Genomic DNA, 16,020 nt, shown 5'->3' on the forward strand with positions numbered 1-16,020 from the left:
TCGGTCTTCATTGACCTCCTCCCAGGAGTTCTGAAGCTGCTCACATAGATAGATCACAGTGGTCTGGGGTGCTGGCCGCTATGTAGGGTTTGTTGTGTTTGTTTTTTAGCTGTGGCTATTCCAGGCTGGGCTAGAACTCACCTTGTGACTGAGGACCTTGAGTAATTCTTTGTCCTCTTCCTTCTCTTCCTCTTTCTTTACAAGTTCTCAGCCTTGGCTGTCTGGCAACTCTGTGTACACCGGGCTGGTCTCGAACTCACAGAGATTGAAGAGTGCTCAAATTACACTGGTATGTGTTTAAGAGCCCGGGGTATTTTTGTTGAAGCAAGGGCTCTTATTTCAGGATGGCCTTGAACTTCTGACCCTCCCGTTTTCATCTTCCAGTTCCTGGGATTAGAGGCACACGACATTGCTATTTTGTTGTTGTTATCGTTTGTTGTTTGTTTGTTAATGCAATGCTGCTGGAGATCAAACCCATGGCCTTGTGCGTCTTAGGCAATTACTCTACCAGGTGAGCTACATCCCCAGCCCATTTTGACACAGGATTCCATAGACCAGACTTTGAAAACCTTTGCCTTTTGGGGTTAGGTTGGTCTTGGCGGCCATGGTATGCATTCTAGCTTCCCTGTGGCCTGTTATCAGCAGAGTCCTTTTTTCTCCCACGGGTGTCAGTAGTGGACTCACAGCCTAGTTAAAACTCATGACTTGTGTGGCCCCTCCCTCCCCGCCCCATTTTCATCCACTCCCTGGCTTGCGTTGTTAGAATCTAGCAGAAAGAAGGCCGGTACAGTTCTTGGTCTTGTGAGCTCACGAGTCCCTGCTGTGTGGTAAGACTGAAGGCAAGGCACTCAGATGCCCTTCCTGGGCCCCAGACAGCCCCCAGCATTCTTTGCCCTTTGTTCAACCTGCTGTCCCTGACTCTGTGGAGCCAGCGCCTGGCCGGGTGCTAAGGAGACGGAGGAAGCCAGCTCTTGTCTGTGATTCATCCATTCTTAAATTCTGGTCCCCGAAGCCACCGGGAGAGCCTGTTTTTCCAGCCTCCCTGAGCCCAGCCTCCACCCACCCTGCCCCACATCCCTCTGGACGCCTTTGTTGTTGGTGCTGGGGTTCTGTGGAGGTGGACTTGTTTAGCTGAGCACCTGTCTGCGCTTCCTCTCTGCGCTGTGTTTCCTTCATGTCCTTGGGAACTTTCTCAGTACCCTTGGGGTCAGAGACTTGGTGGTGACAGGTGGATAGGTGCTGCGACCCTCTACCAGCTGAGCCCCAAGATGAGTGAATTTAAAGTAAATTCTAGGGTGAGGTGGATTCCACAAATCCAGGCTGGCCTTGGGCAATCCTGCACTCTTTCCTTCTGCATGTTTTTAAAATTGCATTTGTTTATTTGTTTGTTTACAGTTGTGAAGGCCAGAGGATACCTTTTGGGACCATGGGATTAAACTCAATTTGTCAGGCTTGGAGACAGTTGCCCATAGCCATTGAGCCAAACCTCAAAGACTGTTCATTGAAACAGGGACTTGCCTTGTAGCCTAGGCTGGCCTTGAACTCCTGGCCTTGAGCTGCCACTTCCCAAAAGCTAGGATTGCAGGTTGTGCGCCACCTGTTTGGCTGTTTGCAGCTGTGTGTGTGTGGGGGGGGCTGTTTGCAGCTGTGGGGGGCGGCGGAGGAGGAGTGTGGCTTGAGCCCTTATCACCTTTTGGCCAGGGTGTATTATTTGTGAGCTTTGGGTCCCTTCCTTGTCCTGGGGATCTGCCTAGAGCAGAAAGGTGACTGGTGCTTGACAAAGGGCCTGGGTTTCCCAAAAGGCGGGGACTTTGCCAGTGCTCAGGGCACCAGTCAGGGCCCTACTGTGCTCTCTCAGGGCGTCAACCTGGGGCCATGATTTGGTTTGTGTTTGCTTCTGGTCTGTGTGCTGCGCTTCCTCGTGGCTGCCAGGTGTGACCTCTGTGTCTCCTTTTAGATAAAGTGGAAGGCGTTGGATTACTGGGGTGTGTGGCTGTATAGACACCCACACACCTCGAGTATTCCTTGCTGCCTGTGGGCTTCTAGTGCCTGGCCTGTCTGGGAGTCATCAGTGATCCAGGGAGCCTTTTGTGGGGCAGATCCCTGTAGCAGTCAGGGAGGGAGGCAGGCATCCTCTGAGGTCCTGCTCTGGCAGCTGAGCAAGAGGCGAGCTTGCAACCCTGTGGAAGACAAGCTCACTCAGGCTCCAGAGCAGACACAGGACTGTCCCCACAGTGTGCTTTTCCTGCTGTGGTCTTCAGGGGTGGGTCCAAATGTCGGCCCCGTGGGAAGATCTGGAGGGACTCTCCTTTTATACTGCTGATAACAAAACCCTGCTTTTGCTGCCATGAGAAGGGGCGGGTTTATTCTGAGCCAAATGTGAGTGACCAAGGCCCAGGTGGCCCTCAGTGAGATTCCGTTTCCAAAGAGCTTACATGAGTTGTTGTAGCCACAGAACAAAAGAAAGTCATGAATTAAAGCAAGTACCAAATCCATCCATCCGTGGGGACATCACTTAGGGAGGTGACAGCAGGTCAGGGCTCAGAGATGCTATCTGCTGGCATACTTAGCTTTGAGGTGGCAGCTAGGGTCTGCTAAGTCAATACATTCCAAACACCCTACCTCATGGTCACAAGCCTGTGAGATCACATGCAAGTAAATGACAAAGACATCTGAGATAAGTTTAGCTCTTGACCTGCGACATTCCTTCTCTCTCTAGCTACAAGTTTCAGTCAGTTTTAGTCAGTACCTCAGAGCATGAGCTTCAGTTCACAATAGGGGAAGTGGAGGCAGACGCCGTGGGATGGGTGACTAACAGGACTTACCGAAGCCTGGGCTGAAGAACTGAGTTGTACATTTAGATAATTCGTACATTTGTCAGCAGTCGCTTGTGACTGGGGAGGGTCAACACTTCAGATTCAGTCAGAACTCCCGAATGTTTCTGTGGTCTGTTCCAAATTGTTCATAAAAACTTAAGATGTTTGTTTTGCTGTAGTGGTCTCTTAAGGCTATCGTACTTGACTCCTGAACCCAACCTGGGAACATGTTATCTTTAAATGTCATTTTCTAGGCCCCAAACCTGACCCAGACAGGCAAAAAAAAAAAAAACAAAAACAAAAACAAACAAACCCCACAACAAAATAAAATCTGAAAACAGATCTTCAAATTGGGCATTTTTTAGGGGGGAGGGTGTTTCGAGACAGGGTTTCTCTGTGTTGTTTTGGAGGCTGCCCTGAAACTCACTCTGTAGAACAGGCTGGCCTCGAACTCACAGAGATCCACCTGCCTCTGCCTCCCGAGTGCTGGGACTAAAGGCATGCGCCACCAACACCCGGCCAGATTGGGCATCTTAAAGATCTAGTTTATCATTTTTTATTGTGTGTGTATGCAAGTATGTGTATTTGTGTGTGGGTACTTTTAGGGGTCAGTAAAGGATGTCTCATTTCTGGAGTGATAGGCAGTTAAATCTTGGCTGAATATGTGATGATATATGGGAAGCAGACTGTTCTCCTTGTTTTTCAGAGTTGATCGATATTTTTATTTCACAATTTAACAATTACAGTGAGAATGTTGCTTCACATAGCCACATGGTACAAATTGGCAGAAGTATGTTTAGGGCCATCTCAGTGATTGTTGTAATTTCTGTCCTCATCCCAAGCCAAGATTTATTGAACAAGTTTTACAAAGCTGAAGTCAGCAATTCATAGGAGTTTTTAAGAGCAAGCATCCTAGCAACACAATCCAAAGATGTGCTAATCTGACATGCACAAAGGTGTGCTGGGAGGAAAATATCAAGTCTTTGTTTTCCATAATTAAACTGCTAAATGTTTCTATAAGAGCAAAAAGTTCCGTTTGTCCCGTAAAAACACAGGAGTCTTGGATCTGGGGTGAAGAGTTTTCACACAGCCTCCACTGCCATTGCTTGGGGTGAGGGCATGAACAGAGCAGCGTGCATGCTGTGTGCTCAGAACCGAGGCTGCAGTGAAGTCGCAGGATGCAACACCTGCGTTCATTACAGCTTTGCTCTTGGGTTAATTTTTGTGTGTTCAGAAACCCTTTCTGTTGACAGCGTTTGTTTTGTTTTTTTAATGGCGCTCACATCCAGGACCTGTTGGTTAGGGAGCCATGGTGCTGATGAGAGCCATCCTGTGAGGTGAGGGGTGGAGTGTGCCGCTGTGCCCCTTGCTGTGGTAGTGTGGACCTTACATTGGTCTTTATTTTGCAGATTTTGTTTCTTTTTGCTGAGACTGGATCTCATCATGTGTCTTTCCTGGCCTCGTGCTGTAGAGACTAGGCTGACTTCGAGCTCACAGCCTCCCTGTCTTTTCCTTCCTCCTGAGGGCTGGCAATAAAGACTAGGCAACCATCCTTGCAGATTTGCTTGTTGTTTGTCTTGACTGCTTGTAAGGCAGTTTCTCTAGGGCAGAAGAGACTCCTTTTAATCACGCACTCTCTCCTGCCCTGCCTTCAGGGACCCACTCAACTGTTGACACCGCTCAGGTTCCCTGCAAAATTGTCTCTGCTTCCTTCCCTCCCATCTTTCCCTGGTCATTGCTGTTATGGGTGGAGTTTCGCCGAATCCCTGGACCTGTTGACTCCTTTTGCATGTGGGCTTGTCGAGTCAACTTGAATGCTGTCCACTCCAGAGGGCCCTCTGCTCCAATGGGGTCCAGGGTGAGTCCTTACTGTGATGTCCCTGTCACCACCCTCCTGGTACTTCCTGGGACAGCTATCTGTATACACTGGCTGCTACTTTGGTCTGTGGGTGCAGTAGCTCTCTTTTTACCAAAGCCTTGGCCCTCTACAGGCGCGTGTGAAGGGGAAATGCTAGATCAGAAAAGTCATAGGTCTCTTCAGAGTCTAAGGACTGCCCTGGCTCTGGGGTGTCATATACTGAACCCGTTTTTTTTTTTTTCTTCAAAACTGTCTGGTCTCTGCAGCAATTGAATTATATGCCTATCCGGAGAGTCACTTGACTTCCTGGATGTGGGTTGAGGCGAGCTCCAGGTCAGGGACAGAGAAGGACCAAAGCTGACATTGCATTTGTTTTTAGTCACAGCTGATTTGCTAGGTGGTAGTTATTACAAGTTAGGTTGATCCTCGGCTTGCAATGACTGTGGGGTTACTTTCTGTTTGTTTTTTTACATCCTAAATTAGTGATGGTGCAAACTTTTCTCTTGTCTGGGCTACTTGAAAACACCAGCCAGCTGTGCTTTGTGTGTGTGTGTGTGTGTGGTGTGTGTGTGTGTGTGTGTGTGTGTGTGTGTGTGTGTGTGTGTGTGTGTGTGTGTGTGTGTGGTGTGTGTGTGTGTGTGTTCCATTGTTTTGTTTTATGGCCTCCACCCCTGCCTGTCCCTGTGAGCCCAGGAACATGCATCCATCTCCCTTCCGCTCAGACAACTAGCAGGGATCTGGAATATTTTGCAGGTGTCAGGAGAAAAGTGCCCAGCCAAAGGCCTACACAGTCTGTGGCATATATGGTTTGAAAAAGGCGATATAGGAAGACAGGCACTCCAGTTAGCTGGCGAGAGCAGGCCGGGGAGACTGACGCACAAGACTTTAGCTTGTAGGACCTGCTAGAGACTTTTTTTTCAACCTCTGTGTTCTGGTTTTGGGTTTTCAGTGCTGGGCATGCAACCCCCAAGCTCTCTGACACTGAGCCCTAGCCCCAGCTTCACCCCGCCACATCCATTGTTTGTCCCCTGTCACTTCAAGCTTGTCTTTGTTGAAGTCAGATGCTTCTCCATGCCCATCCAGTGGTCAAGCTGCAGCTTCGTTTTCCCATGGGAGGTGTATAGCAAGCAGGCCCGCAGAAAACAGCCAGGCAGCCCTACCCCAGCCCTCCTCTGCCTGTGATTTGTGCCTGTGTGACTGTCACTGGGGGTGCGTTTCTTGGGCTTCTGGTTGGGGCGGATGCTAGGGCCTGCAGTCCCTGGCTCTCACCAGCAGCATTCCGAAAGGTCACGGCTTAAGGGTGTTCAGTGTCAAAAGTCCTGGTCTAGGATGGGCGGCAGAGTCGCCACCGGCTCAATCCTGTACGGCCCTTGCCTTGCTCGTTCCTGTTGGGCCCACAGTACCGGGCCTTGTATTCTGTACTCCGTGGAGCTGGCTGGGAGCTGGCTGGGAGCTGGGTGGGAGTGGGGGTGGAAGCCACCGGGCGCTTCCATTTACATTTTTCGAATACTTTCCCCCCACTGCTCTCCCAAGAGGCAGCTTGCAGCTTGGAAGCAGCCTGGCCTTTGAACTGTTGGGGGAGCCAGACAGCCAAGGTCTGGGGCAGAGAGGCTGGGAGATGCTGTTGGGATGTCAGCAGCCACTCCAGGCAGGAACAAGACGCGTCCCTGGCCATAAATTGGAGAACGTCAGGGGGATTCCTGTGTTGACCCCTTGCGTTAGTGCTTTGTGGGGCAGCCAGCCCCTAAGTGCTGTAAACTCCTCTCGGAAAGACCTGTCAGCAAAGAATAGTCTACCTGAAGGCTCGGGACGGAAGGTTCCAGAAGCCCTCAGGGACGATGTTGTCAGGCAGGAGGGGAGCCGGAAGGTGATGTGTGGCTCTCGAGGAAAGAGCAGGAGGGAGGATACCCCAACTGTGTGTGGTGCTTCTCACGTGCCAGAATGTTCTTTTTGGTTTTACGAGACAGGGTTTCTCTGTATTGTTTTGGAGGTTGTCGGTCCAGCCTGGCCTCAAACTCACAGAGATCAGCCTGCCTCTGCCTCCCGAGTGCTGGGACTAAAGGCATGCGCCACCACCGCCCGGCCAGAATGTTCTTTTGTGTAGAGATTGTTCCACTCTCCTGTCAACCTTGTAAGGTGCGTGAGGGCGCGGAGGCCTCGAGAGGCATGGGGACTCTCCGGGGCTCCTGATGAGTGGCAAACACTCAACCCAAACTCTTTCCTCACCACTGAGCCACACTGCCTCTGGGGAAGGAGCCCAAAGCCGGAAGTCACACAAAAAGCTCTGTGGTTGGATCAGGTTTCCCTGGGACTTCCGTTTGCTGCATTGATACAGTTGATTCATAGACCGCATTGCCCTGACTCCCCCAAAACAAAACAAAACATTTTTTCTTGCCCTTTTCTTAGTTTTCTTCTTCCTCTTTTTGTTTTTAGTCAGGGACTCATTTAGCCCAGGCTGACCTTACATTCTCTATATAGTCCAGGATGACCCTGGACTTCTGATCAGCTTGTCTCCACCTCCTTAGCACTAGGAATAAAGGCATTTTTCACCATGCTGGGGTTCGAAGTCAGGACCTTATGTGTGCTAGGATAAGCAATCTCCCCAGTGAGCTCCCTCTCCAGCCTGGCCCAAGGAAACATTGTTAAAAATGGCTTTGTTCATGTCTGGTCCTGAAGAATATGGCTTCCTGGAAGGAAGGGTGCAGTGTTGGGGTCCACACTGGTCTCCCGTTTTGTAGTTCTCAGAAACTGATGGCAGAGGTCTCTAGAGATGCGTCAGACCACTTTGGAACTGATGGCTCATGGTCCTGACAGACAAGGGTCCTAGGAGGACAGGAGTAGACAGAGCAGCGGGGAGAGGCTTAAGTGTACCCAGGAGGCTGAATATTGGACTAGGATGGGGTGGACAGGAGGAGGTGACGGGCCGGGCTCACTCCAGGCTGCACCACCCATCCTGTATGACTAGGCTGAATCACCATTTATCCTTCTAATGAGGACAATAAAACACACCACGGGCAGAACTAATAAACATAATAGACGTGAGGGCACTTTGAAGACAAAGTTAGAAGCCACATATTGGGACTTTACAGTCCAGCCCTATCGCAGAGCCTCCTGGGCATGAGGACACCATCTTGTCCTGTGGGGTACAGACAGCCTCCTGTGTCTGAATGCCAGGCTTCCTTTGCAGTTACGTTTTCTAGGACTGGGTGCTGGAGTGGCACTGTGGCTCATCCCAGAACAGCACCCTGGGATGTGGTGTTGCCATTGGGATACCTGCCAGCCACGTGACAAGCCCCACACTCACTGGCCTGCATTCTTGTCCTTTTTAACCCCCCCCCCTTGTGCCTAAAATTCCTCACTGAAGGAGCCTTGAACCTCCAATTCTCCTGCTTCCTCCTCTCCCACTGGGCTTGCAATTACACCCTACCATACCCAGTTTATGCAGTGCAGGAAACTGAACCCAAAGCCTTATGCATGCCTGGCAGGTTCTCTGCTCAATTTAGTTACATCTCCAGTCCAAGGCTGGAAGTTTCCATGGTCTTCTGCATAGCAGAGACAGCCCTAGAGCCACACAATTCCTAGAAGGCCCAGCCCTTCCCAGGTTCTCTATTCTCCCTCTGCTATAGACCAGGCTTGCTAGGGACCAGCAGGGTTCCTGAGAGCCTGTCCCCCTCAACCATGCCTGCTTTTTCTCAGCCCAAGGTAATTTTTCAATTAACTTGATTGGCTAGAGACCCAGGCACCCTGGAGTGTGGGAACCAGACTCAGGCCGGAAGTGCCCCCTCTCCTCTGGCTGGACTGGGCTTCCAGAGAGAAGATCCTATTTCATGTGGGGACACCAGGATGTGATCTGGTGCCCCCTCTGAGACATCCCAGATGGCGCCTTCTGGGAATCCCAGCCACTTGGCTGTGGTGGAGGCCGTGCTCCTTGCCCACCCCAGCCCTTGGTGAGTCCGGACCAGTCTCTCCTAAGTGGCTTCACTGTTACACCGTTTATAAAGTTGGCCCTGACAGTTTTCATAAGCGAAACATTTAAACTATGCGGAGCGTATTTTATTCCCTCCCGAAGCAGCTGTTCAGTCAGGCTGGAGAATAACGAGGAGTGAGTTACATGGTTTGAGGATGCCTGGCAGTGCTCATGAGCTCTGCATCTCTGCTAGCCTCCCTTGGGGTTGGGGAGGAGTGTCTGCTGTGGTCCCACAGCTCGAGACATCCTCCTTGTCTCTCTCTTTCTATCTCCAGGCCCTACTGACCCTAGCTGGCCCGGACAGCTGGCTGCCTGCCTGTGTTGACTGAGGGTTGATGTTGCCGTACTAGGCTTTTTACAGAACATTGTCTCAACAGCCCCTGGAGCCAGGGCCCGCTGTGACACCTGTTCTCCATGCAAGGGAAAGAAAGGTAACTTGCCAGAGTCAAAGGGCTAGGATTTGTGTGTGTGTGTGTGCTGGTGTGCAGAACCCACAGAAGCCACAATAGGGCATCAGATCCCTGCAGCTGGGGTTGTAGCTGGCTTTGAGCTGCCTGCTATAGACAGATGCTGGGAACTGAGCTCGGGCCCTCCAGATGAGCCTCACATACTCTTAGCCTCTGAGCCGTCTTTCCAGCATGAACTGGAAAATTTGAACTGGGGAGTTGACTTCTGAACTGGGGCTTAGCCTGGTCACTGTGGTCATTTTCACAGGGACTGGGGGAAAGGAGTTCCAGGTCCAGGGCGGCAGGCATCACCCAGCACCTGGCTGTGTTGACCCTCCAGCTGTGTTTCTTGTTCAGACCAGTCTGGACTTGGTTTTCATGCTGGCCCTGGGGGTGGGTGGGTACCAGAGCAGGCATTTCAGCTCTGCCACCCCTGTATGATGGCAGCTGGGCCCAGGGAGCCCACGCCCAGCCTGATGCCTGTTTCCCTCTGCGACCATTGACATCTGTAGTGCCTCAGCAGGCTTGACATACACTGATGACCTTGGGTTGACGGTTTGAGACTGACAAAAGCCAATCACGTTTTCTAGCTTGGCTTCCAGTTTGTAATGACAGGTAGCTTAGTGGTCAAGGGGATGGATCTATCTAAACCCTGCCTCTGGGTCTCACTCAGTTTATCTGTCCCTGCAGTGAGAACAGAAGCCTGGCTCTTCCCCTAGCCCATTTCTACCGCAGGGATCCTCAAAGCTAGTCAGTGTGAACCCACTCTGGTAGTGGAATGGGTTTGCATCTGCTCCATGGATGCTGGAGGCATCTGGAGGGGAAACTGAGGCTTGCGGTGCTGGCTCAGTGTCTGGCGGAGCAGCAGGCTAGTTGTGGGCTGACCGAGCTCAGATGCTGGATCCAACTTGCCACGAGCTGTGCGCTCCCTGTGTTGAAGACCCGGGCCGCCGCGTGGTAGATTAACGAATGCCCGCTCTCTTTCCTTCCCGTATTTCCATCGTGTTTTCTTTGGTGGGTGGTGAACAAGAGGGAGGGAGGAAGCCAGGAGAGCTGTGCAAGGTAAGAAAGGAGGAGAGCAGACAAGGCCATCTGGTGACTGTTGTGTCTCTACCCCAATCCCTGGGATACCTCATTTCTGGAGGCTGGCCTTGGGAGGGAAGAAGGTCACTCCGAGATAAGTCCTCTTTCATGTCTGTCCCCTCTGGCCCATCTCTTTTCCTGGTATTTCGCAGGGTGGCATTTAGGGCAGGGCCCTGGTTGTGAGCTTTGGAATGTGATTGGCTTCTAAAGTGGGATGCTCCTGAGCCGTCAGAACCCGCTCTCTGACCTTGAGCTAGCCAGCCTACCTTCCCATCTTTGCACCTGCGAGCTGGGGTTAGCTTGTTTCTGCAGCACCGGGCATGGAACCCAAGGAGGGCATCCCACATGCTGGACAAGGGCGTTGCTACTCTGCCACACCCTCAGCCTTTGCATCTGACGGTTGGAATAAGTGATGCCCGGTCTTCTGCTCACGCTTGGTGAGGGACTCTTGGCTCAGGTTCAGTGCCAACCGCTGGGTGAACTCCCAGCTCAGGTGCAAAGTCAAGGGCTGTGTGGTCGGTGCTCCAAGGTCCCTGCAAGAGGAGAAAGGCCAGTGGGGACAGGGCATGTCTGGAAACAGCACTGAAGCAGAATTAGAAGGTTTGGGGTGGCAGGGCTGAATTGGGGGGCTGGTCTCCGAGGCTAATGAACAGTGGGGACTGAAGTAGTTGGGGAGGAAGCATCGTCACTTTTTTGTTGTTGTTGTTTGTTTTTTGAGACAGGGTTTCTGTGTGGCTTTGGAGCCTGCCCTGGCACTCACTCTGTAGACCAGGCTGGTCTCGAACTCAGATCTTCCTGCCTCTGCCTCCCTAGTGCTGGGGAGGCTCGTCACTCTTAAACAAGTAAAATCCATGTCGCTTCTTGTTTCTGGGGGAGGATTTTATCCTGGAGGACTTGGCACACAGCAGGTAGCCTGCATGTTTGTGGGGAGGTGGAGTGCACCTCCAAAACTGGCAGGTTCAATTTTCCAGGTTCTTTCTCTTGGAAGCAGTAGAGAGCCTGGCTCAGACTAGCAGGACATGAAAGTGGCTGTTCACTCAGTGAGGGAGAATTCAGGTGTAGGTCTGTCCTCAGGCTTGGTGTGAGTTACCTTGTCTGTGCCATGGTGGCAGGGAGGACTGCTAGCCGCCCCAGCACACTGACAATGAGCTCTGGGTGGGCTGGCTTGGGTCACGTGCCTTCCCCTGAGCCAGTCACAGTGGTCAAGGTTAGTCAGCAATGGTCTGACAAGGACCCATTTCCACTTCTGAAGGACAGGTGTTGAAGCGGTGTGTGTGGGGGAGGTACTGTATCAAAAATGAAAGGGGGATCGGGAGGCATGGCTGTAGGACCTGAGTTCAGATCCCCAGAACCCGAGTAAAGGAGTGTGTTGGAGAAACGGAGGCAGAAACAGGAGAACCCTGGAAGCTCACACTAGTCCGGCACATGCAGTGGTGAACACAAGCAGACCCTATCTGAAATGAGGTGAAAAGCTAGGACTGTCAGTCACCCAGGGTTGTCCTCCGACCTCTACTGTGTAAGTACGTATACTCTGTAAGTAGCTCACGTAAGTCCGCGCTCCCGTGAACATGCGCACACAGAATAATAAAACTTAGAACACGCAGGGGAGTCCAGAGATGCCCAGGGTTGGCCCTCAGCAGAGCCTCGTGCAGGGGTGTGAAGAGACTAACTGGGAAGGGAAAGTGGGCACGCCAGCACCTCAAGACGAGCAGTGACGTTGTGGCTCAGGTCACGAGTGCTGTGGGACTCCTTGTACCAGAGCCGGGGACAGCCCTGTCAGCCCACCTGATCTGGGTGAGCTACGGTCAGACCGAGGCTTCTAATCCCAGCCCTGCACCCTCAAAGAAAAAAATGTGTCTACTCCTTAGTAGACATCTGGCCTTAGTAGACATCTGGCCCTCTCCCATCCTTCCCAAGCAAAAGCATGATAGCAACTGACCCCTCAGCCGCCAAAAGCCGGAGCCCAGGCTTGGAAGCGTGCGATCCTGGCCACCTCTCTGGGATTCAGGCCTGCTCCCTCTGCAGCCACGCCGCATATTTGGTGCTGGAATCACCTATTGAGAGATGTGTGCAGCTTCATGATGCCCAGGTCTCCAGCAGGCCAGAGAGCCCCATGTCCTCCCTATACTCAGGCTTCCTCCAGTCTCCCGCCCAGGCCAGGGCACCTCCAGGGCATGGACCATGGTCACTGCACAGCCCTGGCCCTGGAGAAAACTGGAGTTCTGCAGTATTGAATGGATGTGGACAGCTGGGGGGGGGGACCACGGCCTCCGGGCAGTTAGCCTGGTGTCCTCACAGGTGCAGCCTCTGAGGGCCAGGCAGATTAAACACTCCCCAAAGGAAAAAACAATGGTGTGAAATTCCGAGAAAGAAAGGCGGCTCACCTGGTCCCTCCCATGCCCAGCCACACCCAGTCTGGGCTAAGAATCACCTTACCCAGTGGCTCTGCGGGCATGGAGGAGGCCTGACTGACTGCATTAATGAAGGGTGGGATTCTGTGGCAGTACTTCCTGCTTGGGAATGGAGCATCAGAGTGGCAAGATCACATGACAGAGGTCTGTAGAGAGCGTGAAGTCTTGGCGATCTCCAGCCCCTTCTCTGCCAGCTGCTAGGGATTATGGGGGATGGGGAGGGGCTGTTGAGATGGGCAGAGGAACCTGACCAGTGGGGACAGTGGTTGTCCCAAGGCAGGGACCAAAGTAGGAGCAGGGCAAGCCTAGCCTGCCAAAACCCAGGCCCAGGGTGTCTGCGTAAGTGTAGCCCTGAGCTGACTCGTCCTGCCTGCAATCCTTCCCTCTGGCCCCACACACAGGGAAGTCATTGGCCCTTCCCTGCCACACTTCTGGCCGTCACAGAATCCCGAGCCGGCTTTGTAGCAGACCTCTGTCCCCCTCAGATGTCAGGAAAAGTTGGAAGTGGTAGCGACTGTTAAGGGGGCTTTGGGATCCTCTGCCCAACCATGGCAAGAGAGGGGGCTGAGGGGAAACTGAGATTAAGGGGCTATGCCTGTGGCTTTATGGTCTGCTGCCCTCAGGAGAGAGCAGCCCCAGTTTACCCCCCCCCCCACCTCGACGTGTCCCTCTGTGCTTCAACATCCCGTAAGATGCCTCGTCCCCCAGGGTTCATGTGCCAATGAGCACAGATGTCACACAGAAGTGAAGACTGTGTGAGAGCGCCTGGGAAGTGCTGTTGGTACCACCCAGGCAGAGGTGACCAACAGCCTCAAATGTGCTAGTCAGCAGAGACCCTTCTCTTCCCCTCTGTGCAGTGAGCATGGAGGAGGACCTGGGCCTCACTCTCTGCCCTGGGCTGCCAGTATTTCCCTCCCTATTCCCTCCTCTACTAGAAACCGTTCCGCTGGATCCCCTTATTTCTGCTAGCCCTGTCCCTTCAGGTGACTTTGTCCTTTGTCACTGTCCATCTCAAGACTTCCCTCCAAGGGTGTCTCATTCTTCCTGGCTTCAAATAAGTGTCCAGTGTCAGCCAGGCCATCTGCATAGGACTTGGCCCAGACTCTGCAATAACACGGCCAGCTCAGGCAAGGCCGCCTGCCAGGATCAGGCCAGTCTTGGTGACAGCCTGCCTACCTGCCCTGCCCTCCCTTAGGTCAGGGAGGCTGTGACTCGGGGTTCCTTGGGTGCTGAGACCATAGCCTTCTCGGAGAAGACAGAGGACACAATCTATCATGACATTGAGTCAGGCGTGGTGGCACACACTTTTAATCCCAACACTGGAGAGACAGAGGCCTGTGGATCTCTGAGTTCTAGGACAGCCAAGGCTATGTAAAAAGACCCTGTCTCAAAACAAAACAAATTGGTGGTGATAAACTACACTTGACCCCCATTTAGAAATTTCCAGAATGTTTCTATCCTTTGTGTGGCTGGTAGGCAGCATGTGCCCCAGGATAACTATGAATGCAACCCAACATGATATAATGAACTTAGTACTTAGTTAAAGTTATGAGATTTGGAGGTACTTTAAAATATTTATTATTATTATTATTATTATTATTATTAGTTCTAGTGCATTCCCCAGGGCCTGAACTTTGTAGGTAGCAACACTGTGTTAGCGTTAAAAGGTTGACAGAGCCTAAGAGACAGTTGCCTTGTTTAATGTTTACTGAAGCCCAGGAGACCAGTCTTGGCTCTTATTTTTGCATTCAGGTCAGATGGCAGGGGTTAGCACCAGCAAGTGGAGGAACCAAGACTGAGCCCCACTAACTGCCCTGACCTGCCTGGCCTGCCTCTATCTGAAGCACCCAGCACCGTAGACACACGCCCGCCAGGGCCCTGCCCAAAGCTGGCCCTGGGGTGCATGTGAGAAGATCCTATCTCTGTCTCTGAGGAACCCCACATTCCTCTCAGGAGCTGCAGGGGCCATGAACCTGGTGCGAGGGCCGGGACACCCCCTTCCCCCCTGGCCCCCCCTCACACGGATTGCCGAGATCCACTCCACCACGGGGAGCAGGAACAAGCTCACTGCTGTGGGGGTGGAGCTGAGGGCAGTGATGAGGGGGACTCCACTGTCACTCCATGCCAGGGCTCTACTGCTGAATCCACCCACAGTCTGCGTTCCTCTCCTGAGCCTTATCATTTGGATAACACTGTACGGTAGACGGTCTGGCCACTATGGGGGTCCGGACAGTTACCCTGCCCAGGGCTCCAGCTCCCTTAGCATGCTTCATGCAGACACAGGCTGGGATGTTTGCATGAGGAAATCAGCAAACATCAGTGTTCCCAGACTATGTCTCAGGACTCAGAACAGGACTATATTCTAGAAGCCTAAACAGGATGCTGACACCACCCAGGCCCAAAGCCTGGCTCTGCTCTTTATCTGTGAGCTTGGCCCTATCATTAACTTCCCGTGTACCTCAAACCCCCAGTCTATAAAGTTGGTGTGATAATAATAGTAGCTATCTCGTGGGTTATTGTGAGGATTGATCTACTTAAGACATTGATTGCCTCGTTATTACTAGGTGGTTCCAACCATTAAATCCACTCTCGGAAGATAAAATGTGGAGAAAAGACTCAGCTCTCCCCCTCCTCTTTTCGTCTTTTTGTCTTTAAATGGCAGTCCTTCTCGAAAGCATTTTATTTCTAAACTCTGTTGACCAGAACTGGGTCACATGGGCAACCTTAGCTGCATTGGAAGCCAGGAGATAACTTTTTAAAGCAGAACTCTTACAGACTAAAGGAGATGGGCGGTGGAGTATAAGGTTCCATCTCAGCTCCCATGGTCACCGATTGTTGTGCATGTGTCCTCTGGGAACACCGCACTGCAACCCTCACCCTCAGGGAAGAGGCACCTGGGGCCTCTTGTGTTGGTAGGTTAGCTCCATGGTTAGCAAGCAGCTCCCCGAGGCGGGAGGGTCTCCCAGCAACAGTCACCTGAATACGCTTCATTTATAGCGCTGTTTGCTTTTCTGTGCTTGGACAAGGCCAGGACAGTCCCGGAAGCCTCCTGTGAAGGGAGCATGAGCCTTTGCAACAGCTTGGCGTAGCAGCTTGGCCTTCCTCCTGTCTCCCTCAATGGCTGTCTGCACTGGTTGTCTGCACAGGCTGGAATGAGAGTCAGTAGTCTGTACTGCACTATCCAGCACCTTGCTTAGCCTCCTGGAGGCACCTGAGGAGCAAGTGTGGACTCTGTGGCTGAGAAACTTGGCTCGTTTTTTTTCTTAATTAATTTGAACCCGACAAGGCACCCGTTCTTGCTGGCAACTGTGTTGAGCTATACATCAGATGCCAGAGTCTCTGTTCCCACACACTAGCAGTAACATTCATCTTTACAAAGAGTACTCCCTCCCCTCTACGAAGACCCAGAAATGCATAGCATCTTGTCCAAGGACACACT

General features: G+C 52.2%; 1 protein-coding gene across 6 annotated transcripts in view; it reads left to right on the top strand.

Moving 5' to 3' along the window:
- The window catches only part of Kazn (kazrin, periplakin interacting protein), a 981,286-nt gene that overhangs the window by 860,726 nt on the left and 104,540 nt on the right, over positions 1-16,020 (top strand). Inside the window, exon 1 of one of the 6 annotated variants that reach the window (XM_040757477.1) lies at positions 8,954-9,072. The exons of the other annotated variants lie outside the window; for them this stretch is intronic. The gene's annotated coding sequence lies outside the window, so the exon portion shown is untranslated. Of the gene's footprint in view, positions 1-8,953; positions 9,073-16,020 lie in introns of those variants that run through there. 6 annotated transcript variants of the gene reach the window in all.

Source organism: Mesocricetus auratus, unplaced genomic scaffold (genome assembly GCF_017639785.1).
Source record: "Mesocricetus auratus isolate SY011 unplaced genomic scaffold, BCM_Maur_2.0 Super-Scaffold_100014, whole genome shotgun sequence".
NCBI classification, from domain to species: Eukaryota; Metazoa; Chordata; class Mammalia; order Rodentia; family Cricetidae; genus Mesocricetus; species Mesocricetus auratus.